General features: G+C 40.0%; 1 protein-coding gene and 2 long non-coding RNA genes across 5 annotated transcripts in view; all 3 read left to right on the top strand.

Moving 5' to 3' along the window:
• LOC147599416 (uncharacterized) overlaps window positions 1–15514 on the top strand; it is a 40405-nt gene extending 24891 nt beyond the window's left edge. The window contains exon 3 of the long non-coding RNA XR_015259660.1: window positions 15380–15514. This is a non-coding gene — a long non-coding RNA (uncharacterized LOC147599416). The remainder of the gene's footprint in view (window positions 1–15379) is intronic.
• RPS6KA6 (ribosomal protein S6 kinase A6) overlaps window positions 1–24693 on the top strand; it is a 254402-nt gene that overhangs the window by 108205 nt on the left and 121504 nt on the right. The window lies entirely within an intron of this gene.
• Window positions 23051–24693, top strand: part of LOC147599417 (uncharacterized) — a 33851-nt gene continuing 32208 nt past the window's right edge. For 2 of the 3 annotated variants that reach the window (XR_015259693.1, XR_015259695.1), the window contains exon 1: window positions 23051–23140. This is a non-coding gene — a long non-coding RNA (uncharacterized LOC147599417). Of the gene's footprint in view, window positions 23145–24693 lie in introns of all 3 variants that reach the window. The other variant, XR_015259694.1, reaches the window with a different exon arrangement.

Here is a 24693-nt window from a genome sequence, read left to right on the forward strand (position 1 = left end):
CAGAAAAGCAATTGGTAATAGACCAGGTGGTGTTCTCCCTTCTCTCTCCACCCCTCCCTTTTGCAGTGTCTCACAGCTGTATGATAGGTAATTAAAACAATCACTGAAATGTTTCAAAGCTGTTGTAGCCTTTAGTTGACTTTTAAAATTCATATTTGAGGAATGGTAAAATCAATTTGTATCTGGCTCAGAAAAGCGCTCTTTACTTGAGCAACGGACTTTACAACATCGCCAACAAAAAGAATGAAATTAATATTATACTTGCCTTTATCTAGGGTTATTCTGTTAACTGTTTTATACTGGAAATGAATTTCAATATCATACAGATGTCTACACGTCATGAATGCAGCAGCTCTAGCATGCAGTCAGATAGCTCTCCTTCTTCACAATCGTGGTAAAAATAATCATTCAAACAGAGTAAACTTGCCAGGACAATTAAATGATTCCGTCTCTAGATAATCGAAAGATGGAGTTCGTATTCTTGGACTGTAAAATACGTGAGATTGAAAAGTGTTATTAAAGAAGTATTATGGGGTTATTTTGAAAAGAACGGTAATTTTACAGGTTCATCTTTCTACTGAGAAAAATTACTTTAGAAACTATGAGAAACGGAGACTTCTGGATGGGCAATTTTTGATGTGAAATGCTCTTCTGTTTTTCTTCTCTGTCTTTATTTTTCATGTTTCAGTTCCCTACTTCAGCAGTAGCCTTTAGAAAATGTGTTATTCATTCATTATAGAATGCTTGCTCCGTGGGACAGGATTTTATTCTTAAAATAAACTTCCTTGTAATATATTCTTTTTGATCCTTAAAGACAACCCTTCGTCTTTGCAAATGAACGTGTTACATCAGTGTAAAGCTGATCCTTTTCTCCCTTTTGGCCCTTCTTCCCTCCTTTTCTGGTTTGTCTTTCTTTGGAGGTTTGTACTCTCCGGCATGGGCAGGAGCGGTGGCAACTGCCGCATACAGGAAAGGCAAGTTCAGGAATTTTCAGTATGAGTGGAATTGGTTCAGGCTTCCCAATTACTAATTAAGAAGAAAAGCCATGTCAGATGGAAGGTTTTGGGTATCCCTTATTGGTTCGTGGGGAATCCTTGCCTGGTGTCTATGTCAACATGCACATAGAGCAAGTGCTTTCAGATGGTTACTTTTGGAAATGTGGCCGATACCAGGGAACAGAGTGCAAACCAAAAATATCGATACTGACAAATTAAAATAACGCCTCTTCCCCATTAATTTTAAAATAAATACCTATTGCTATTTGGGCAAATATTTCCTGTTGATCAAAGACAGCATAATCTCTTCCTCTCTCTTTGCTCCTTTGTGACTGTTTCTAACCACACACAGGTATTGCAAACGAATTTGCAGATGCGGATAAAAATAAGGCTTACGTACCCATCTGCATCTTTGCGTCAACCCAGCTCAGTTTGACAATGTATTTTTGCCAGGTGGAACAAAGAGCAATAAATTAGTTTTGAACATTTATGATCTTACATGATAAAGACTGCAACAGACTGCGTTCAAAATCAATTGTCAGAGTGATGGGGGATTAATAACTCTGGTACGGTAACCTTTTACGTATCCGCAGACTGGGGAAGGGCACATTTCAAGATCTGCTGCCATATTTCATTATTGCAACTTATATTTGAAAGACTTTTTTGATGCTTAAAAAGAGAAATAGATTAGTTTTTAGTAGAGCTGGATGAACAACTTGTAATTAATAATTCATTCAGTGAATTTTGCCTTTATTCTGTGGGAAGAACAAAAAAAAATAGTTGTCAAATTTTTTCATGAGTTCTATTGACTAGTTGTTGTTTTTTTTTTTTTTTTTAATCACAACTAGAAATCAGAATTCAGGGTGTTACTTATTTGTGATGGATAAGTCATGTGGTCTTGGTTTAATTCCTCAGTTAATTGAGGACAAATACTAGAATGAATTTTGTTATTGAATGTTTGAGGAGAGTGTATTTAAAAACCCCTTTCTACATACGTGCAAGCTTAAAATCAGTTTTTGGAAGCACTATTGAAAGTAAAAATACAAATGTGGGAAAATTGTTGGAAAGGAAATACAAATGAGGCAGGATCATGGCCAAACCAAGTTCATTACAAGACACAAATTAGTTTCTGTAGACTTCTACAGTATTTTCCAGCTGTAGTCTTCCCTCGTTAGCTCCAGCACCCATTTTGGGAGAAGACTACTTAATACTGGGGATAAATATGAGAACTGTATTCAATTTCCCAAGCTCCCCAGCTACTGTGTTGTATTTTACCATAGTGAAAGGTTTTATAACAGTGAAACCACATGAAGAGTTGTCATCTTTTGTCTTGCTTTGCCTCTCAGTTGGTGAGTTTGCATCCCACTAGTGCAAGCTCTACTGGGCTGAGATGCATCTATGGATTCTTCTGCACATTTTTTTTGTATATGCACTTTATTTTGGTTTCTTCCTAAATAGAGGTAAAACAGTTAAATATTTCCCAACAAAACACACATATGTAATCTCAAGGGCAGTGCATACCATCTAACTGTCATTTCCTTTGATTAACCTTCACCTGACCTCCCTCCCCGAGGCGGTTTCAGATCCTTTTGTTCCTCCATTTAAGCGTTGCGCTCTGTCAGGTGAGTACATCTGTCGTTCAAGATCTGGCCATTTTAACAGAGAACTTGGTGGAGATGTTGTAGTGGAAAACTGTGCAGAATCCATCACAGATTAGACAACCCAGTCTAATGTGCAGAGCTGGTGTCACTCACTGGACGTATCTAGAAATGAAAAGGAAGCAGAGCTTGCATAAACGCGGTTGGAGATGAATTTGAAGAGTGCATATTAATTGTTTTATGAACATTATTAAATATTTAAGATCAGAAAAGGACCATGACTGAGATCAGCAGGACTCTTCTCTTGCAACTCCTTCGTGTTGTCAGGAAGTGCCAGTTTGTGGAGAATAAAATTACCAACAGGAGAGGATCAGAGTTAATGAATCACCTCCTTTACAACGGTAGAGTTCGGAAATTGCCACGGTAGTCAACTTTAGTATTTTGAAAGCCAACTGGCTTGTGTTTAATCTCATTTTTTTAATCTCCGGATAGCAAGAAAATGAAACTTAAAAAGGCCAGAGGAAATAAAACATTTCAAAATTATTCATGCCTATACATTTCAATTGATTCAAAGTGAACTTTTTGGGATGGCAGTTTGCAAGAAATGTTGGTGATTTCTGTCACAGCTTGGGACCTTTTTTTTTTTTTTTTTTAAATCCTGAAAATTCATCTGGAATGAACAATACAAAATGGAGATTTTATGAATCCAGTCAGGATGCAAAGAGCATAGCCTGCATCGAATCCATAGCTTCTCCTTATGTTACAGAATGTTTTTTGGAATAATAATGAAGGCCATGTGTGATGAAGAGATACTCCAGAGCAAGCTGGTACAGTGGCTCATAGTGATTCCTAACAGCTAAAACTTTGTACCTTGATTCTAGGCTTAATTTGACCGTTGAATTTCATATCTTTTCCTGATAGATTAAAAATGTGCTGTCAGAAGCATCAACATCATCTCAATTCTTATGGATGAGGATTGACTCATCCCTTAAGTCAGTCTTTGATGAACTAAATAGGTCAGAGTTCCTTAGTATTTCATCATCAGGCATATTTTACAGATCTTGTATGATTTTTGCAGATACTTTTTTTCCCTTTCCCAGTTTGTTAATTTTTTTATTATACAGTTTAAAGTTTGAAGAATGGAGTCTTGAGTATGCAGCATCTCATGATTTCTACTCAACCCCCACGATGGCAAAGCAAATTGAAAAATAGTGAGTTTTAAAATAAGAAAGAATTGTACTATAAGATTTCTGTGCAAATACTGAACGCTGGATCAGAGTTCATATCTGTTTTTTAAGCTGTGATGCATGCTGGCTTTTTTCCCATTCTAGTGGGAAAGTTACATTTTATAACTCATGCAGAAGCAGACATAGTTACAGATGCAGAGCAGAGATGTTGGTAAGAACCATCAACATCATAGGGTTGGTAAGTCTGTACTGGCCAGCAGCGCCGAGCTCCTGTTCTGGTGTAAACTGGTGTGGTTTGCTCAATTATGTTTTAACTAATACTTAGAAAAAGTCATTATGTAATTCCACAGGGATTGTAAAAATCCCAGTTTTGGAGTAAAAGTGACCTGTTGTTCTCCATGTTAAGGTTTTTGCAAACGATTCTCCAGAGCAAACATTTTCTGTGAAATCCTCTCCAAAACCAATCCGCTCTCCGTGAATGTTCTGTAGGGACGGAGACGTACTCACCTGGTGTACTGAAGAATTTAAACGAAAGAACAAAAAGAAACTGAAATTGCCTTAGGGATTGAGGTCAGGTGAAGGTTAATCAAAGGAAATGACAGTAAAATGGCATTCATGGCTCTGGGTACATTTTTAATCATTCCTCTCTCTCTTAAAGGACACAAAAGATGTACAACTTTTTACCATTTTATTTAGTTAGGGATGACTTTTATTTTTGTCTTGATTGTTTTAAAAGATCCTTTCTTTTAGATTTCTCTCGTAGATTTAACTCCTGAAAACTTGCATTGCGGTGCCTTAAAAATGTGTGTGGGAAATGGAGAATGTGTGTGTGGGGGGAAGAAGAATGTTAAGAAAAGGGAGTAATTTTCCCCAGAATATCTCTCATTTTATCTTCTCTTTCTAGTGTGATAGATGTCGAAGGATTTCTAGAAGTCATGAGTGTAGGGAATAAATACTCAGAAAAGCTAAATATTCAGATTATTACACAAGTGTCTAAATGAAGCCCATGAGTGCAACTATTGGAAATAAGAAGAGTTTCTTTCATACTCTGCTAATCGACAAGTAATTACTCTGGTTTTAAGTATAGATGTTTTGTATATTTAAAAAAAAAATCTTAGGATAACCTTCCCGGTTACAATGAAATTTTGAAGTCCTGTCTTACTTTGTGGGCTGGCAGTTGTATTCTGGTTTCTTGTGTCTGAAAAGGTCCCATTTAGGAACCTTTATTTTCCAAGTTTGGAGTTGTCACTTTATGCTAGTCACCTCAGATAACTTTGGCATAAGTGCAACAGGAACAGGAGCAACTTTATGTAACTTATAACTGCCTCAGGCAGCTTTGAAAAAATGCGAGCAATGCTTTCTTTTTCTTTTTTTTTTTTTTTTTTTTTTTCCCTCCCAAAGTCTGTTTATATAGCTCCCTTCCGCCCGTAATGCGGCGAATCCTAAAGGGTACATACATTAAACTCAGCTGGGTTAATGTTGGATCCTACGCTACGAAGCGTTATGCATCAAATACCTTCAGCGATGCGGCTGGGAGCGAGACCTTGCGGTGTTAAAGCCTTCGGAGAGGAATGGGTGGCTTAAAGAAAACACATTACTGCAGATCCACGTTATATTATCACCACTGCGAGCTGCAGTAAAAAAAAAAAGTGATGTCTTATACATATGCTTTCTCCACATCTTTGGGGGGAAGAAAACCCCAAACCCTGATCTGGAAGTCATTTCTTTGTGTGTCGTTGCGCTGTTTACGGCGGTGATTGCTACTGGTAATGTGGCACTTTTCCGCCAGATCCCACATAGCAAGGGCTGTCACATGGGTGCCAGATGGGCCGCTTGCCAGGCAGCCGGAGGAGGAGGGAAAGCCCTGCTCTGCCCTGCGAACGCCGCCGGGAAAAAGCCGGCCAGGCGATTATTGGGGAAAAAAAACCCAGAGAATTGGTCAAAAATGGGAAAAATGTATCTGAAGTCATTGGGTGGAGATTGAGTTGAGTTTACGTTTCAGGACCCAAAGCTCCTCAGCTACGCGGGGAAGGGAAAAGCCATGTGGTGGGAAGGCTGAGCTCCCATAACGGGAGCGTTGTACTGTGCAGCAACAAGTGACTGGCTTCGCAGACACCGATAAATGAGTAACTTGAGTATTTTCACATTTACAGGATTCGACTCTGTAATTTTATGATGCTGTAACAATGTCAATGTTTACAGAGCGGATTTTTCAGCATCAGCCTGAGCAGCTAGCTCACCCATAACTTCCCTGTCGTGTAAAACTTCTATATTAATAATACAAATACAAATAATGGTGTGTTTTTGGCAAAACAGGAATATCTGTTTAAGGAAAAGAAGAGTAAAATGTGAGAGAGATCATTTAAAATGAAAACTGAATATCTGAGTGGAAGACAGCATTAACTGCTGACAACAGGAAAACTATTGGACTGAGAGAATATGATTTTTTTTTTCATAAACAACAATATGACCTCAGAATTTTTCTGAAGTAAATACTAAAGAATTGTAACTGAATCAACTATCTGTTTTTAAAGTATCAAGTAAAAATATTCAAACTATTACACACTTGCATACCCAAATTATTCAAATACAGGAAGTATTAAGTTGGTTTGAGGATTTTTATTCTAATCATTCAGACCAGCTTCCAGAATAGAAATAGTAACTTTCTTTAAAGGTTTGTTTTTGAAGGTGGCTGAATATCTTTAGTCTTTTGTTTTCAAAAAAAAAAGCAGAGTTGACTGGAAAAAGCACCAAGTCCAATGTTCAGTGGAAGAAGCTGAAGCTGAAATGAAATCTTCCAAATGTGGTGTCTGAAGAGATTTAATTTTTATTTTTTTTTGTGCATTTTTCCTGCCTGGCCTGGCAGTCAAAATCATGGGGGCTGGGAACAGATTCAGCCCCGTACCTCTGGTTCAGCATCCCAGGGAGTATCATCCTATGCCCTCGGGGTGGGAGGACCACTGGGATCATCGTTCCTTCTCCCACCCATGGGTCCCATCCCAGATCAGGGTTCTTTATGAGAGAAAGAGCTTTTCACCTGAGTGAAGCTGGATTTGTGTTTTCAGGTAATTTCTGTGTTGCAAAATGACTATGGGATAAAATATGGGTGTTTGCAGTTTCAAAGTAGTGTGATAAAGGATGACGGAGGGACAGCAATAACCGATGCTTTTCCGTTTTCTTTCTGTTTTTGGAGAGAAACCTTTTATGCAAGTGTTCTCAGGTGATGTATTGGTTTCTGCTGGAATAAATTGGTTGTCTCTGTTTGATCCCCAAGTCTTCTGATAAAAATAACTGGTGGTTGTTTTTTTTTTTTCTACCTTATTAGTAGACTCGGTGAGTCCAAACCCTGGCAGATCTGTGTTGTGTATGAGGGATCATCATAGGTCAGCGATGTACTGAGTACAGAGGCTTGCATGCCCATGGTGTAGGTGCCCTGCTGATGAAGAGGGGTTTGTTCCTGGACCTCTCGGGTTCCCACCTTCATTTTCCACTCTTCCACCAAGATGCAGTGATGCTTAGGATGAAATGGGCAATATGTGAGAGAGGACATTAAAAATTGTGACATTTCTTTATGGGGTTAATTTAGAAACATGAACGACCTCAAGAGCTGGCTGGAAGGAGATACCTTTACCATTAGGGATGTTGTTTGCACCAGAATCATCAGAAATTCAGGAGAGCCGTGGCTGCCAGGGCAGCCCTGAGAGGCTTTGGACAATTTGCTGTGGCTACCTGTGGTTGTTAGTTTAGAAAATGTGTCACTATTTTACCCTGACATCTGTTCAAAGTACTAATTCTCTGGATCAGTGTCTTTCAGATGAAGAAAGTGAAATCCTTTTTTGCCCCTGGTGTCTGAGTAAATTGATATCAAATACTCTAATGAAAAGACAACTGTTGTCAGCAGAGGAAAGCAAGAAGAAAATCTGGGACAGGAGGTAACTTTGTGATGGATTCTACATCCTCAGGGACTTTCTGGGCTCTGAGGATTAATTTTCTATTACATCCATGTATGGAGCTTTTCTTAAATACACTTCCACTAACAACTTAATACTTTTTTTTCAATTACAATATCATAAACCGCTGCAACTTTTTTGTCATTCTGCCACTTAGAGGCCAACGCTTTTGTTGTTGTGACCGTTGTCGCCACCTTTTACTTTTCCTTAAATGAAGCATCTTTTTGCTGCCTCATTGAAGCCGTGCCTTTGAAGAGAAAGGGTGAACAGGGGAAAAAAAACCTCTTGGGAATGGCACTTCTGCAGTGGTTTCTTAGTGAACCCTCATTTCCATGATAACTGGGTTGGTCTTCTGCAAGTATACGTTTTGGACTTGAGAAGCCTCCACCAGAAGTGCCTCTTCTCATTATTTTAGTTCAGTTGATTGGGATTATTTTATTATATTAATTTTATTATATTTATTTAGATATTATTTATTTCATGTGTAGCAACTCTAAGAATGTGTTAACAAAAACGTGGGACATTTTTACCTGCCAGAATGTCCACACGCCTGATTACAATAGGAGATAGACCAACAGCACGGCAGAGGAAGAGTTGGCTGCAACAACCTTGTATGGCACATAAAAATTAGTTGCACGGAGTATATGACATATGAGCCAATGTTTTATAAATAAGTTGGATTTGGGTAACAACAGGTTACAGCCTGTTGTAGGAAAGTGGTCAGTAGCTCAAATAATTTGCAGTAGCTCAAAGAGTTTGGAGTTGCATAGTAGGTTGGAGAGTAGTGGTCTGAAAATTATCTGTGGACTAAGGAGAGTCTAATGTGTTTGTGAGGCCGTCTTCACCTTCTAGAAGACAGATCAGTGTTGCCAGTCACACGCTATCACTTCTGCTGGAACACGGCTTTAGAGGGCTTCTTCCCCTGGGGTCTTACTGAACTGTTTTGATTTTGTTGGCACCAATAGGGAAGAGATGCATTGATTTTGCAAGACAGCTCAGAAATTTTTTTTATTTGGGAAATACTAAGCTGATTGCCCAAAAAAATAGTAACTTGGGTTTTTTTTTTAATAATAATTTTAAAGCAAACTGTATTTTTAAAATCCAGAACAAGATTAATTGAGAAGTTGGAGACCATGTCTGTAGAAGGGGCTGGGCAGTTATAGAGGTGCCCATGGGACCCTGGTCCCCTGGATACAGCAGAGGTCCCTCATGCAGCCAAGGGGCAGGCTGGGATCGGGAGCTGAACTGTTGGTACCTGCTGGAAAATAAGGCTGCCCAGCTGCTTTTCCACACATTTTCCATCTCCTTCACTGAGGAAAACAGGTAAATCCCTTTCTGAGGCAATGTTCATAAGAAGCAGCATCATCGTGTGTCAGTGTTCAGAACATAAATTGATCTGAGTTAATCTTTGTTTTCTTCTGCCCCTCCGTTTTATGAAATAAAATTGGAAGGAAATTATGGTCACAAAACCTGATTTTTGCCTCAGTTCTGGTCTTCAGTACAGAACTACCTGACAATTAATATTTGTGTATACCTTTTGAAACATCTGACCTTTGGGGAGTTGACAGAGCTCTAATATTGGTCTTTGTACGCTAGCCTGGCTTTTAAACTCCCTGCCTGGTGGATGTAAGTTCAGTGGATACAGATCTGAAACTTGATTTCCTCAGTATAGCTGCATTAGCATTCAGCTGTGGGTATGTAAGATAATAGTATTAAAAGCAACCTTCCATCCTGTTGTCATGGATGCAGCACAGCCCAATCCTGGTAGCAGTGTACCACCAGCCTTTGTACAATCTCATTTTTATCTACAAATTTTAATTTAATTATACCAGAAATTCTGTAAGGGTATATAACATAGGATTTTATTTTCTGTTTTAAGCATTAAAATGTAAGAATTGAGCAGCTCGCCTTCTTTGTCCAGCGCTCATTTCTTTCTGCATTCCAAGTATCTGTCAGTATTAGTTATGAGACTGTGTGAAATAAGTAGCCATGAAAGATGCCTGCTTTTATGACAGAATGAGTGGTTTCATGAATTTTAAAGGAGCACATTTGTATTTTCTGTTCTTGAGCTACATGGGCTACTCACAAATATGACAGAAGATAATTGTTTGAGGAATTATGATGCCTTTCAAGATTTTGCAGGATATTACTATTTTCATAATCTTTCATTTATCAGGTTATATGGCTTGATTTATTTATGTATGTAATTTGGAAATTAAAGTACTCCCATCCTGTCAACATAGGTACATGTTTTCTTCATATAGCTCATACTCCCGTTAGCAAAAATAATGAATGTGCTAATTTTTTTGTCAGTGACTAAAAAAACGTGTCAGAATCGGATGGTAGTCAGGTGTTATTCTGGGCCACGTGAGACGCTATGGAACGGTACGTATTGCTCCTTCAATGCCTTGAGACGGCGGGAGCGCGTATTTCGGTATATGGGACCAACCGTGCCACCAGGCACGGCGTGCACGGCGGTTTGTTGAGATTCAAATGAATGCATTGTTAGCACCGACTTCAACGGGGATTTTGTGTGAGTGAGTAAAGGCTTCAAGCCTTTAATTGACTAAGAAAATCTTTTTAGTTGTGATTAGAGCGACAGATACTCAGCTGGCAAGAACTGATGGCGCTCCGTTGAATCAATTTTCATACCCTGTCTGAAGTCAATGGAGCAGTGCTCATTTAGAACCTGGTACCTGGCCTGTTGTTATTAAAAAAATGTTTCAGGTCTGATATTTGAGTGGTATGGTAACCTTTTGTTGGGGAGCTGCTTGACTTGATTTCAAAAATTTCATCAAAACCAGTGGTAAAATCCTTGGGCTAATAAATTCGGTGTCATGAGCTATTTTCCTTTGGTTGGGAGTTTGAGTGTAGGAACCTATCACTGTGTCCTATTTACTTGAAAGCATGGTTATGTATCTGCTGTACTTTCATATTTAGCATACGGTCGTCTTTTTAAAGACTGGAAGGGAGCATCTCTATATCTGTACGAAGCATCTCTAGCCATATGAAACATCTCTATATCTATATGAAGGATCTTTTAAAGACCAAATGAAGCATCTCTATACTCTTTTCTGTTTTAGTCATGAAGTATTTGTATTTTTTCTCTTGGTGATATTATCACACTTTCCATCCTGTGATAACTGCAAAGCAGGATTTTATTTTACGGTAAAAAATTCTGAATATCTTTATTTATTAGATTTGTTTGCAACGTCTGAATTTTGTGGGTGAAAATCCCATCTCAAAATTCCGTGCATGCCCATAATTAAACCGCTCTGAAAGTGCAGTCAGGAAAACCAGGCACCAACATTATGGAGCGAAAATTAAAGAGGCAAAACATCAGAGTGTCTACTGTATGTGCCTGCTGTTAGACACTCAAGCATGGAGAACAGGATACACCTCTATGGATGGATGGCTTTCCTTATTAAAAAAACACAGTAGGATGCACAGTAGGGGAACACACTAAAACAAGGCTTTGTAGTAATTTCCTTGAAAGAAATTTCCCAAGATAGCAACTCGAAAAGCTTTTAATCTTACGACTAGCTGTATAGTGCATTTTACCATAGGTGGTATAAAAAAAAAGACTGTTAGATTACAGCCGGTCTGGTAGAGTTGGTCCAAAGCCTCTTCCCTTCCAGCCTTCCTTCTCAAGAAAAGGATCAGATTTTCCTTGCACCAGAATGGGGATCGAAGAGATCGTTGCTGTGAGTTCTGGCATATTTAAGAGCTTTAAATACATGTCTCTCAAGTTTGAAATGATGTTAGAATATAGAAAACCCACCTTCACTATTGGAAATACTTGATCAAACGTTCTGCTTTCTGTGACACCAAACTGATTCATTAGATCAAAGTTTCTTCTACATATTGAAATTGGAAATGATTGTCACTGGTATATTTGAGCTGATACGTGTCTCTGAACAGTGTCCCCTGCTGCTTGGGAGGAACACAAAGTGTTTCTCCTAAACTCCTGGAGAAGTATCTGACGCGGCTGTGTCTTGCAGCAGCTCCATGAGCTGCAATGTGCCAGCAGCTTTCCCACTGGACTTTGGCTGATTTGTTTGTGCTATCTATTCCATGTGACTATGAAACCTCAAAGTGAAGAAAAAAAAAAAATCTGGAGAAATTCCCAGCTGGAAGGTTGTTGCATGTGTTGTGGTTACCTGATAACCCTCAAACCAGCGTGGCCATGGGCTCTGTGCTGTGCTCGGTGCCTGTTTACGTGTCAAGGCCCAAACTCTGAAACCTTGCAGCTTTTTCTCCACCATCTTGTCCTCCGTTTTGCTGTGGTAACTACAAGGCGGTGGCCCCAGAAGTTTGGTACAAGGACCTGGAGGCTGCGGGTGCGGCAGGTGCTGCCCACCCCCTCCTCCCACTGGAGCCCGGTACCCAGAACCTACGTGTGTGAGCATCAGCAGAGAAGCCGTAACATCTTGTACCTATCTTGTGTCAGCCACTACGAGCTGAGAGCAGGGAACGAACATGCTGATAATGTGTTTCACATTGAAATAATTAAAGAGAATTGTTGCTGGAGGGAAATGTGCCTTTAAAAATTAACCCTGACATCTCTCTGACAATTTGGCTTATTACAGGAGATTCTTTTTTTTTTTTTTTTCTCTCTCTCTCTTTTTTCAGTTTTACTAAACTTGATATGCATTTTTCAGCACCTTAGAAAATGTAAAGCCTTTGAAAACTTCCTTGTATGAGCAGTCTATACTTACACAGGCAGGCCCATCAATTTTCCACTGAGCTACTGGTAGGGCTGATGTCTAAAGGATCGATTCTGAAGTAAAGGATGTATCCTGCTATGCCCTGGAGCCTGTGCTGGTTATTATTATATGAATCTGTCTTTTGATTGCATATATTGCAGTCTTCTATCACAAGAGGTGCCAGTTTTGAAATCTGCATGTTGTTCCTCAAGTAGCCATCGAGCAGCTTGGGTTTTGTTTCTTCTTGTAGCGGAGTAAGTCCTTGGACATCAAAAGTGGTAATTTCCATAAAGCACTAAAAGGTTAAAAATGTTTTTTCTTGGTGGGGCTAGAGTATTTGAAACAAGTGTAAATGCCTGGAAAAGTGGTTTCATTTATTTAAAAAATTCTACATATGATGGCAACAATTACAGTAACTTTTTAGTGATCTACGGAAGTTAAATATACAACCAGGTATTGGTGCTCAGGAAGTTTGGTTTCATTATATTGTGGCTTGTGACAGTTCTTCACCAGTTTGAGAATTGTGCAGCTTTTTATTGGGGTGAATTCCAGTGTTTTCACTTCTCCATCTGATCAAAATTTGCTAGTCCAGAGAAATTTTTGCATTTCTCTCAGCTTGTTTGATAATTTTCTAACTAATTTTAAGCTGCATTTAAAGAGTGTAAAAGGGGTGTGAGGTGGCGAGCCTGATGCTCAGGCTGCCCTTCGTCTGTTCGATGTTGCTTGGTCTGCCTCGGACCGTGCGTGTTTAACAGGCTCCCTTCCTCCCGTGCTTCTGCCAGTCCACGGGAGGAACTCGCAGGCGTTATTGCAGCCGCGATGGTTTGGAGCTGTGAGAAGTCTTAAGTTTTGGTGTTTTGTTTTGTTTTGTTTTTTTTTCTTTTCTTTTGAATAATATCTGACCTCATGGGAGAAAACCACAGCAAAATATACAGGAAAAACCACATACTTTTAATTTATAATCTACAATTCTCAGTTTGCAGGGCACATTCCTGGTCGACACGTTTTGCATCCATGGGTACATTTGGTGTAACACTGGTTTACACCAGCGGAGAATTTGATTGCAGGAGTCAAACTCTCCTCCTTTGGTCAAGGGGAAGAGATTCAGCCCCGTATTTCCTCTTCCACTGAACTTTTAACAATTGGTGCTCCTGGGCACAACCTTTCAAGATGCTGAGTACCCCCATGGGCGCTTAAATCAGGGTAGCAGATGGCTTGTGATACTTCTTAGAGCTAGGCGCTTCATTAGCTAACATATAAAACATAAAATACTTTAAAAACACTTCTCAAAAACATTTTTCTTGGCTTGGGAAGGATTTTTACCCTTTTTATAAAAGCAGCAACTGAAGAAATATCTGTTAGTTGCCGTGCCGTTTGCTGTAAACCTAGCTGTACACAACATTGCTGGTCCGTTTTTTCTGGCTACTAAAGGCTCATTAAAAAAATTAAAGTCTCCACAATTTACAATATTTTCCATTGAAATAGCATGTTAACACATTTCTTTAATCAGTGTGTAACTGTCAAGGGAAAGAACAATTCATCTAGTATATGCATACATTAGAAAAAAAATTATCAGGTTTAATTTTATTTGTTTTATATTCAGGGCTTTTTTGAAGGGATTCCTGCAGGGAAATGGTTAATCTATTTTTAACTAAAGCTTACTTTTGTAATCTATCCAGTGCTTAGAGTTCTGTCATTGATCTATGATTTATGTGATTTAAACCACCTCTTGGCTGTAACATTGGTTTCTATCCAAGATGCTGAGCTGAATACTAATTACGAGATCAAATTTATGCCGTTGGGCTAAGCAGCCGAAGGAGCTTTCCGTGCAGGACTCCCTTAAACCATGCCACCGCTCAGCATTAGGGAAATATTTGGGGAGGGTGGAAGGGGGGAAAATGCTGGAAAAGAGAAAAAAAATATTGCAGGAAAACTGAAGTGTCCTTTGAAAGCTTTGTTTTTAGCCCCCTTGAATGACGGTGCAGTGCTACGTGCAGATATTCAGTGTGTAGGAGCCTGCGAATATGCACATGGGTATGTTTTTCTAGCAGAGTCTCACTAATTCACCCTAACGATTGGGAAACCCGCTGAGAAAAGCCAAATGGCATGAGTGAGCAAACAAATAAATAAGACGGAGGATATTTTATTCCAAGATGTATTTTATGCCTTTATTTTGACAAGTATCATGTTGTCAGAATGATTTATGGTATTTCATAGCATACCAGTAAATGCACTCTAGTAGGGTTTTGTTTTTTTTTTTTTTTTTTTTACAGTAAGAAAGTCTCAGTAACAATAGCTTTGCTTTACCTCTCCTTAAAGAATCTTTGCTGAGAAATAAGCCCAAACCACCAATTTTATAGAAAACATAGGGCTTGGGCTTTCCTTCGGTAAGAATGAGTAACGCTCCCCCATCCTCCCGCGTCACCCTTGCAGAGGAGGTCGGGATGGCAGCAATTTTCTCAGCTATAGGTAGTAAAAACATGTTCAAACGGCTCTGAATCTGAAATCTAGTTTGAATAAAAATGAAATTTTATATCGGAATTTTGTTGATTATCGTCAGGTTTGGGACAAAATGTGTTCCAATGCATCATGTGACTTTCACCTCTGTTGGTATAATGTTGTTTCATTTTGATGATGCTGAAATCTTTTAATTTGTTCAGGTTTCAGAGTGTTTTGTGTTTTTATTTATGGTGCGGTTCTCATGTTTACTATATGCTTTGGTTTATATTTTGTCATATTTGGATCATTTTAACATTTTCAGACTACAGCTGTGTATTATTGATATGTAACAGTTCCATAAAATGTTTTCATAACTTCGATTTTGCAGGAATCTTTTAAGATTTCACTTCCCTTCTGCACTCATGAAAATATTGGAATTTCTCACAGAATAGAAATTCCAGGTTGCAACTATTTCTCCTGATTTTTTTTTTTTTTAATTTGAAGTGGTGTGGTGTCATGCCCTCAGGGATCTGGAGACGCAATCCTGGCCAACAGATTAAAGTCTGGGATGCAGGTGATGTCCTCAAACGTACACAAGGAGAAGGATTTGGATATTCCTTTGTTTTCCCTGTGACATCCGTATGGCCGTTGGTGAGAATCTCTGTCTTGAACCTCGTTCGACAGGGTGCGTGCGCTCGCATGCCATGCTTCTCGCAGAGGTTACGGCATTGGGGCTGAAGCCAGCGGGCCGTCCCGCCTGCTCTGGAGGAGGCCCTTTCGTGGGGAATTAGTTTCCTTTTATCCTTGTTCTTGCTCACTTTAAAAACAAAACCCCAAACAAATAAAAAAACAGACAGAGAAATAAAACAAACAGAAAACCTTGAAGAAGTTTATTCCAAGGGCGTTTTTAGACTAGCAATGTCTGGTTGTGTATCTATTGCTTGCTGTCTTCCCTTGTTTCTTATTTCTCTTATTTTCAAATGTGGAGAAACTCATATTTCAGTTAGATTTTTTGGCTCTTTAAAAATTATATTTATTTATACTCTATCGATGTCATATTTGCTTTTCTATGTGCATTGTAACATATTTTGCAACGCTAATAATACACATTGCGTACATTTGGGTGAAAGTTTTCTAATATGTGCGTGTGTGTGTAATACTGAAGTGGGGTGTGCTGGGGAGCAGTATTTTTAAGAGGAGCCGCAGTTCCCAATCCCATTTGTGTAAATTGTTCTCCTGTGATGCCATCCTTACCTGCCCCATCTATAGGTGCGGTAGGGTACGTATCGAAGTGCTGCCAGTAGTAAATGTAATGAGTTGCCTTATGGTCTTAGATCTGCAAAATGGAGGCTATTAAAAAAGTCGGGATGAGCCCAGGGGTGTTGATGAAACAATGCATTGCGGCTTTGTAATTGCGATTGGGTCACTTTGCCAGATGCCTGTAACCGCTGGAGTTGAGACGTGTTCCCTCACTGCTTGTGCAGGGAAATAATTTGCACCATCAGTGGTGCTGTTGATCTTGAACAAGAGCAGGTAAAACAACAGAAGTGAAGATGGGTCTTGAGTTAATTGCTGTCATGGTCTGAGGGACTTCAAAGGAGTTATTTTACCGGAAGCCTCATTAAATGGATTGGACGTTTTGCGACGCTGAGCAGGTGGCTGAAGCGCTCCAAAGGGACGTGTTTGAAGATGGGAACCACCTCTGGGACTCCCCGTACCCGTGAGGCTGCCTGGGTGGAGGGGAGATCCAGCTCCAGGGACACCCAAGGTGGGCCAAAGGATGGCCACATGGTGGTTAGGCTTGTGGGAGCTGCAGACCCCAAGCCACCCTGGTGGGGTCCACGTCCTGAGCAGGTGCTTCCCCCTGTCACTGTTTCTTTGATAGTGTGGGCTGGAGGAGGACAAGTGTTAGAAAAATCTAATAAAGTAACAGTCTAGAGGAAATATAGACAATATTTTGACTTTCTATATGCACACTAAATATTTGTTCTCCTTTTCCTTTCCTCTTTATTTGCAGTAGAACTGTTAAATTAACAATTGTGGCTTTGACAGTAATGTGGGGGAATTTCCACTGAAAGTATAAAAACTAAAATCGTGTTGATTTAGCATCTACGTGAGTTTACACAGGTATATTTAAAATGTGATTTACATGTGCTGTATAAGTGAATATTTCCTACACCTTCGTATATCTAAATATACAAATAGTACACAACCTGATTCCTGGGAGAGGAGAGCATTTTGGAAAGCTGTTGTGGATAGCAGTTAATTAGTGCTGCCTATTGTCTTGGTGATGCTCCGAAGCTGTGAGGTACCCTCAGGAGAGCCCCGCTACACCCCTGCTAAAGACACTTCTCCCTGGCTGAGAAAAGGAGTATGTCTGCTGCCATTTTGGGGAGCCTTGCTCAGTTTTCAGATTTTCTCTATCTTTGATTAAGTGAGGATGCTTACTAATCCCACAGATGTAATGTTGTTTGAAAAGTAAAAGGTTTGAAGTCAACTCAGGTTCCTGAGCATCCAAAAAGAGAGATACCCACCATAAAAAATCAGTTGTTCACCCTTAGGAACACAGTTACCAGCGACAACAATGAAAAAAAAAAGCTTCTCCTTAAGTTTTAGTCCCAGCAAAGAGAAACAACGGAGAAATCTAAGACACGAGCAGCAAGGTAAGATTTGGGATGCTCTTCTTACAGGAGCAGAAGACCTAATGTATCTCTAAAGCACTGCTTGGTTTTCACAGAAAATGGGTGTAAATTAGGATATGGTTTATAAATAGGCATAAGATTCCTGTAATTTCTGCAAACCGGTGAAAATTACTAAAACCTAGGGCTGGCTATTTGATAAAACTGAGCAGACAAAGTGTGTGTAACTATCCGTAGAGTGGCTGACATGATGAATGATGATGGATCCGAACTAATCTGAAGTTCTTTAGGAAGAACAGCAGCATCAGGTAATTTCTATAGGGTGCTTAAATGTGCCTGAAACAGAACAGTATACTGAAGGTTGTATATTGTGCTAAGAATGACAAGTATTTATGATTGGAAGGTCTTTGTGTTGGGATTATCAGTTTTTGCATACCTTTTCTCAGTTCTTTAATATTTTAACTTAAAGACCTATCCAGAGATAAGGAGGGGGGGAAAAAAAAAGGTTGATTCCTATAATTGTACCACAGAGATAGTAAATACCCTTTTTTTCCTCAAGAAAATCAGCGGTGCCTGATGCTACAGAGGTGTTTTTCTTCTGAAGCAATGAAAGTCCTCCTTGAGGAACAGCTGGTGAGAGAGGTCCTGAGTGGCGGGCAGGAGGGTGGGCTACAGCTCAGCTCAACTCAGCTCAGCTCAACTCAACTCCTCTACTTCCTATAAACGGGAAAGAAAAATCCTACCGTGTTGTGCCCGCTATGTCTAGAGAGTTTTTTTTGTTGATGCCACTGCAGATGTAGTTGAGGAAATTTTTTTAAAAGTTGTTTTTTTTTTTTCATTTACAGTCACAGTATTTAAAGCCAAATCTGGCAGCTGAAGAAAAATACGGGTGTGAGTACGCTGAGTTGTCAAGGTACTAGAAATCCGTGTAATCACAAGGGAGATGAAGCAGAGTTTAAAAGTAAAATGCCCGTTCTGCAGAACCTCTGCCTTCTAGTTGTCTTTGTATCTCTGGAGTGGTGTAGTCTTGTCTAAATAGGAGTGACAGATTTTGATTTAAGGTTTTTCTAAAAGTATGATGAGTACAATCTGCGTTTGTCTCAGGTTTGGAAGAGGACAAACTTTTGTGCAATACACTGATTTGCAAGGCCTTAAGGTTTTCAGCTTTCCCTAACACACTGCGGCAATCTGTTCTTTGAACGTGTTGGTCCTCCTAGGTCTATAAGAGCCTTTGAGACAGAGCTAATTTTTCAGCGTTGACTGTAGAGGCTTATGATTTTAGATCTGAATGTCCCTTTTTCAACTCTGCTACCAGTGACCCACTGCATAGCACGCGCCTCACATTATAAAGTAGTTATTCACAGAGAGCTTTGGCCAATGCTATCTGGAGGGTGGGAGATGCTTTCCGGGCAATGGGATGCGAATGTCGTGGGGCAGATCTTCAGCCAGGATAAAAATCCTGCTTGGTCGCTACAGCTCAATGGGCATCTGTTAATTCATGTGGAAAATTCACGACCCCAGCGAGATCACAAAGTTCAGTGTCCTTGACTGAATGCAATGCTTTGCAGCCAAGATGGAAATGTGTTTCTTCCTATAATTCCCTTGAATGTTGATTGTTCTGCACTTTCTTTAAATTGTTTTATACCAAAAACTATGATATTCTCCATGAAACCTTTGAGGAACGTTCCATGAGTTCTTCCTTTCTCTTTTATTAGGTTATTGCATTTCCATGCCGGTAGGAATATTGAGCCCTGAGAGCTCACCTGGATCCTCTGCTCATAGGCTGTACTCAGCGTTAAACTCCGCTGATTCTGGTACGCCTGTTATTACTATAGAGACCATCCAGGACTTTATTTGCTTATTCTTGGAGAGCATCATTCTTTTTCTTCTCGTTAGGGCATCAGACTACAATTAATACTGTAGTTGTTGTACATCTCTCGAGGCAGAAAGCAAGCAAAGGGACAGAGGTTTAGTATTTCCCTGCCCATCCCTTCCAATCTCTTATGTTAATAATGACTTTCCTTACTGCTTAAGGAAATTGCGCATCTAGAAAACAGCAGAAAAGCTTAACTTTAGAAATTTGACTCTTCACTGTGTGAGTAATCTTCACCCTTGAGAAGGTTTGTCACCTTTCATGCAAAGATTCGACTTACAAATGATATCTGTATGGAGTTCAATGTTGAGAAGGTGTTGGGAGCACGTCACAGTCACGGGCAGCCTGCATTATAAATAGCTACAAGTTTATTGATAAAAATATTTGTGGGACATTGTTTATAAACCATCTATTGCTCTGTTGGACATGGTTCTCTAGGTGTCCCTCTTTCACAAGAGGAAGTCTTACAAACAAGAAGCCTTAGCTCCAAGCCAATGGCAACCCTACTATCTCTCCTAGTTTACCTTGTGTCATGTGTTTTCTTGTTTGTGCTATTTTGCCCTTCTCCAGCAGAAGGTGTGGTAGCTCTTTAGTGGAGCGCTGTGAAAGTAGCCTTGGGTCCTCCTTTCTCAACTGATGAGTGCCCTGCTTGAGATGCTCCCTTTTGTGTTGGCCTAAAAATAAGAATTGTGTTGCTCGGTTGCAGTCACATCCTTCCGTCAGTGAACAGAGCTTCTTGAAACCAGCAGGCCATGCTGTATATTCAAACTTCCAGGATTCCATTAACATTTTGTTAATGAAATGGTGCTTTGTAAAAGAGTCTTGAAAACTTAAAAGGGTATTTAAGCTTCTTCCATGAGTCAATACCATGTAATGTCAACATTACCACGAAGGGATAATTCAGAGATGTCACACAAAGCATGTGTTATGCAATTTGCAGTCTAGCAAAACAGCTCAGCGTTCATGTTGTTTGATCCATCTTCAGAAATCTTTTGTTCTGAAGAAGTTTGAGATCAATCTTGTCGGTATTTACTGACACAAAGCTGGTGTAAGTTGCTGTGTGCCTATTGACTTCATCTGAGTTGTAACGATTCACCTCAGCTTCAAATTAAGCCCAAATTAGGTGTACGAAGAAGTTGGTATCAAACTTCTAAGGAAGTGGCACACATCCTGCAAATAAAAACGTGTCTAAAAGTAAAAACTAAATAATCAGAAATGGTCTGGAACAATACAGAAACAGTTTGAAGAGACTTAAAGAAATGCAAAATTACCTAAAACTTTGCATTTACGAAATAATGTGCCTCTCTGGCCAGAAGCAAATAGGAAATACAGAAATAGGGAGTTCAGACCTGAGCTCTGGTAATGAGGTTCAGCATGGGGATGTGGGCGCTAAATCCCAAAAGGTATGTGCTGCAGTGTCCTGGGTTTATGTCACTGTCACAGTCAGTCTGGTCAAGGTACATGAAATCCCTCTTTCCATTCCTCCTTTTTTTTTTAGTAATTCTGTAATTGTACCTACCACGTAAGGAAGGAGTTTCATCCTACTGGACATTGCAGTGTTGCTGCTTGTTTTGCCTTTGTACTTTTAATCCTTTTCCATTGAAGTTCTATATAATTGATGTAGTTGAATGTAAGGACAGGTAGCCTCAGCTTTCTTTGAAGAAAATAGACTGCCCTACTTCATACCTGGCTGAATCCAAAACGCTTTCCCATGCTTAGTTGTTAGCTGTGTTAAATCTGCTCCAGTTTGAGACTTCCCAGATGCATGGGGTGGATTCTACAGCACATGAAGTGACGTAAAATTCTTGAAAAATATTTTGTATATTCGGTGGCAAGGGTTTGCATTTCATTCATGTTCAGGATTTTTCTTTCAAACCAGGCGTTGTGGAGACCGGCAGCATTACAGACCTGCTGGAGGGGCTCAGCAGAAGAAGAGCCAGCGCCGCACTGATGACGGGAGGGAGGGAGGGAAAACAGCCCTAATGTTGGATTACTGCCGGTGGGTCAGGTACGCCGGGGTAGTTTGCAGGTTCCTTCTGAGCAAGGGACACTTTCTAGCTTGATTGGGCACAGCAGGATGAAAAATAGTACGAGGCTCTCCATTTATACTTTTATGCTGTGTTATAACCTGTGAAACATATGGGGCATAAACCAATTGCTCTTTTTGTGAAGACCTGTGGAGGGCTTGCAGCCTCGTTGCTCCAGGTGAGGTCACTGGAAGAACAAGAAAAGTGAAAATAAAATACAGAAAACAGGAAGCGCATTGCAAATACAGGCTTTGGAGCCATCTGAAAGCAGGTTGTACAGCGTGGTGTGTGTTCTAGCAGCCTTATGGTATGAAAGGGTCTCAAAATGGTTAGCTCCTCTTGAGAGACGCCTTGTAGCAAATTAAGCCATACATGACGACAGAGTACATGTAGTACATGCATAATTCTACAATTAAATTAAGATCTTGGAATTATCTCCCAGATCCAAATATATTCGATCAGGTGCTTTGAATGAATAATACATTTGCAGTGCTAAGTAGGAAAATTTGAAAAAAAAAAAAGTTACATAAGAAGCAGAATCAGATGTTAAGTTTATGATCCGTCTTGGCCTGCTGTTACAGAGTGAAGTTGGAAAAGTCACGCTGAATCTGAAATACCACAGCCTGCCCTGCAGCAAAACGAAGCATGTGGCCATGGAGGCAATGTTTAAAATCAGTTTAAGAGAAAAACAAAGCCAGGTACTTCTAATAAAGAAGAATATGACACGGGTAGTAATGTAACCATACAAGTGGAGTGCCATTCAGACAAAGACTGTCCCAAAGGCTTTACAGATTTTAATGAGACCACAGTGTAAATCAGAGGAGTCTGAAAAAGGAGGGCAAAGGCTGGAGTGTAGGATGCTGTGCATTGTAACCTATTATTTTAAAAAAAAGAGAAAATAAGTCCTTGAAGACTTATTACAGTTGGTAGAAACTCTATACAGAGCTGGGGTTTGTACCTGCAGCAATGAGTGTTTGAAGGAAGAGGGAGGTGGCTGGTGCCAGATGTGTGGTGGCTGTGGGGTCAGGGATAGACCCCGCTAGCCCGAGGCAGTGGGATTGAATCCCGTAGACGCAACTGCCCTCTCTCACTAGCAGGTATGAGACTTCCCTGCAGATGCAGAGCTGCTTACATCTTATCAAAAAGCAGAGGTTACAAAGATTTAGTCTAAATGGTTTTTGAAAAAAAAACTCAAGTCCCTGATACAAAGCCTCCACAGATAGTCTGCAAGATTCCTACACTTCTGCTTCACTTAAAAACCCACTTCTGATTTCCTTAACCTCATCAATGACATCAAACATCTGTTCATCTGCTTGTACATGAACCTACATCTCTCCTTGTCTCAGTCCTCCACACATAAAATCAGGAGAACAATATTTTCTTCCATACTTTTCTGTATTTCCCATGTAAATTACAAATTCTGGGGAAAGTAGCTCTGTATTACTCTGCGTTTAGACAGCGCCCATCCTAGCGCTTATGTTTTCCAGGGGCTTCAGGTCCGACCACGGAATGGGTAATTGTAATTTCTGAACCAAGCAGAATCCTCTATACGGCATTGAACTGGGTAATTGAAAGAAATTGATGTTTTTACCACTCTACTGTATATTAAACAACTACTTATTCTAGTTTCTTTGTTTCAGGTGGTTTGAACAGAGGTCTGTGGTGGTCCAGCTCCTTGGAAACCGTTGTGCTCAAACCAGGAGGATGCTATAGATGGCCCTAATCTGTGAGTAAGTTTTCTGAAGGCCATTATGTCTCTTCCAGTTTTGAATTTTTTTTTTCTAAAGGAGACATTGCTCTCTGTGTGTGAGGGAGAGAGGAAGAGCGTTGCCTAGAGGGTTTCACTTATCACACTGTCTAAATATCCCTTATTTTTAGTTGGAGTCTTCTGAATATGAGATCCCACTACAGGTAGGTGAAGTGACCTCTTCGGTTTTGAATCTGCTCTGCTCTTGCAGATGCAAGGCTGCAGCTTTGAACAGGAACCTCCTCCTGCTCCATGCAAAGCTCTTTGAATCGCCCCTGATACACTTCTAAGGCTCCTCGGTTGCGTGCGAGGCACTTTGAAGATGAATGCCCAAGCAGAAGGAAAACATGAAACAAAACTGACTCCGTTATGTCAGAGTGTGCAGCAGATTTCCCAAAGATCTCCAGCACAGTTGTTGCTCTTTGGTGGGAGAGAGGAAATAGGCTGGCTCACCAGCTTGTAAAAGCGGAACAAAATTGCACAGAGCTACCCATTGGGTGGTAGGTCAGGCAAGAGAAAGGCATTTGGGGGACTGCACAGTATTCAAGTCTGCAAAACTTATTTCAAGTTGACTTAATTGGATCTTACTTGGTGAAGACAAATTTATTATTAATAATTTTTTTTTCCTCCTGAAGTTTGCTGTATTTTCAAGTTGAAAAGATATGCCATGTCCTCTTGAGAGGGAATATCTTTCTTTGTCCCCAGGAAAATCATCCCAGCCCAGCTCCCTAGGCTATATATAACCATCATAATTTCGGACATGACCTGGAGTCCTGGAAGCTGGAGCGCCCATGGGTACTTGGGAGAGTGTTAAAAACAGTAGGAAGCTTTCTCTTATCTGTCCTATTCTGAATATTTCTGCGAGAATTGGCATGAAATTATCCATTAACCTGTTTCTTAAACCTGATGGATCAGCTCTTCTGGTCCAGATGAGTGGTCATGTATGATCTAGAAGTTTTCATTACCATCAGGTGAATGAACCCATTTCCTTGAGGGATTAACGGGCTAATTATTGTTATTATGGGCTTAATTATAAATGTGAGAAAAGGAACTGGTGTCCCAGGAGAAACTAAGCATAGAAACAGAAGGGAAGAGGAACAGTAAAAGAGATGGGGAGGCGGGGGGGGGGGGGGGAAGAGAGAGAGATTGGTTAATAGAGGTTGGTGATATTCTTCTCACCTCGTTTGGATGACTACTACAATGCAGGTGTCTGAACTCCTTGTAAAGTAAGTGAGGAAAAGCAGAACCCTCTCTGCCACAATTTTTTTCCATATATGATAGATCCCTCTTCCTTCCAATCAATTAATTGCATCCTAAAAACATCTATTTCTCACCATTGACTTTAAAGAGATCTTAGATGACTGGCTCAGATAGAGCTGTCTACACAGCAAGTGATTAAAGTTGGGTTGGAGGAGCTGGCAGATTACATGAATTTTTTTTCTTCCTTCACGCAAACCCTAAATCAAAAGGCATCTCATCAGAGCGTTATAAAATACAGCCTTCAGAGGGATGGTCTTCTACTTCCATATTCT

The sequence above is a fragment of the Chlamydotis macqueenii genome, chromosome 11 (assembly GCF_036417535.1).
Source record: "Chlamydotis macqueenii isolate bChlMac1 chromosome 11, bChlMac1.mat, whole genome shotgun sequence".
Taxonomy (NCBI): domain Eukaryota; kingdom Metazoa; phylum Chordata; class Aves; order Otidiformes; family Otididae; genus Chlamydotis; species Chlamydotis macqueenii.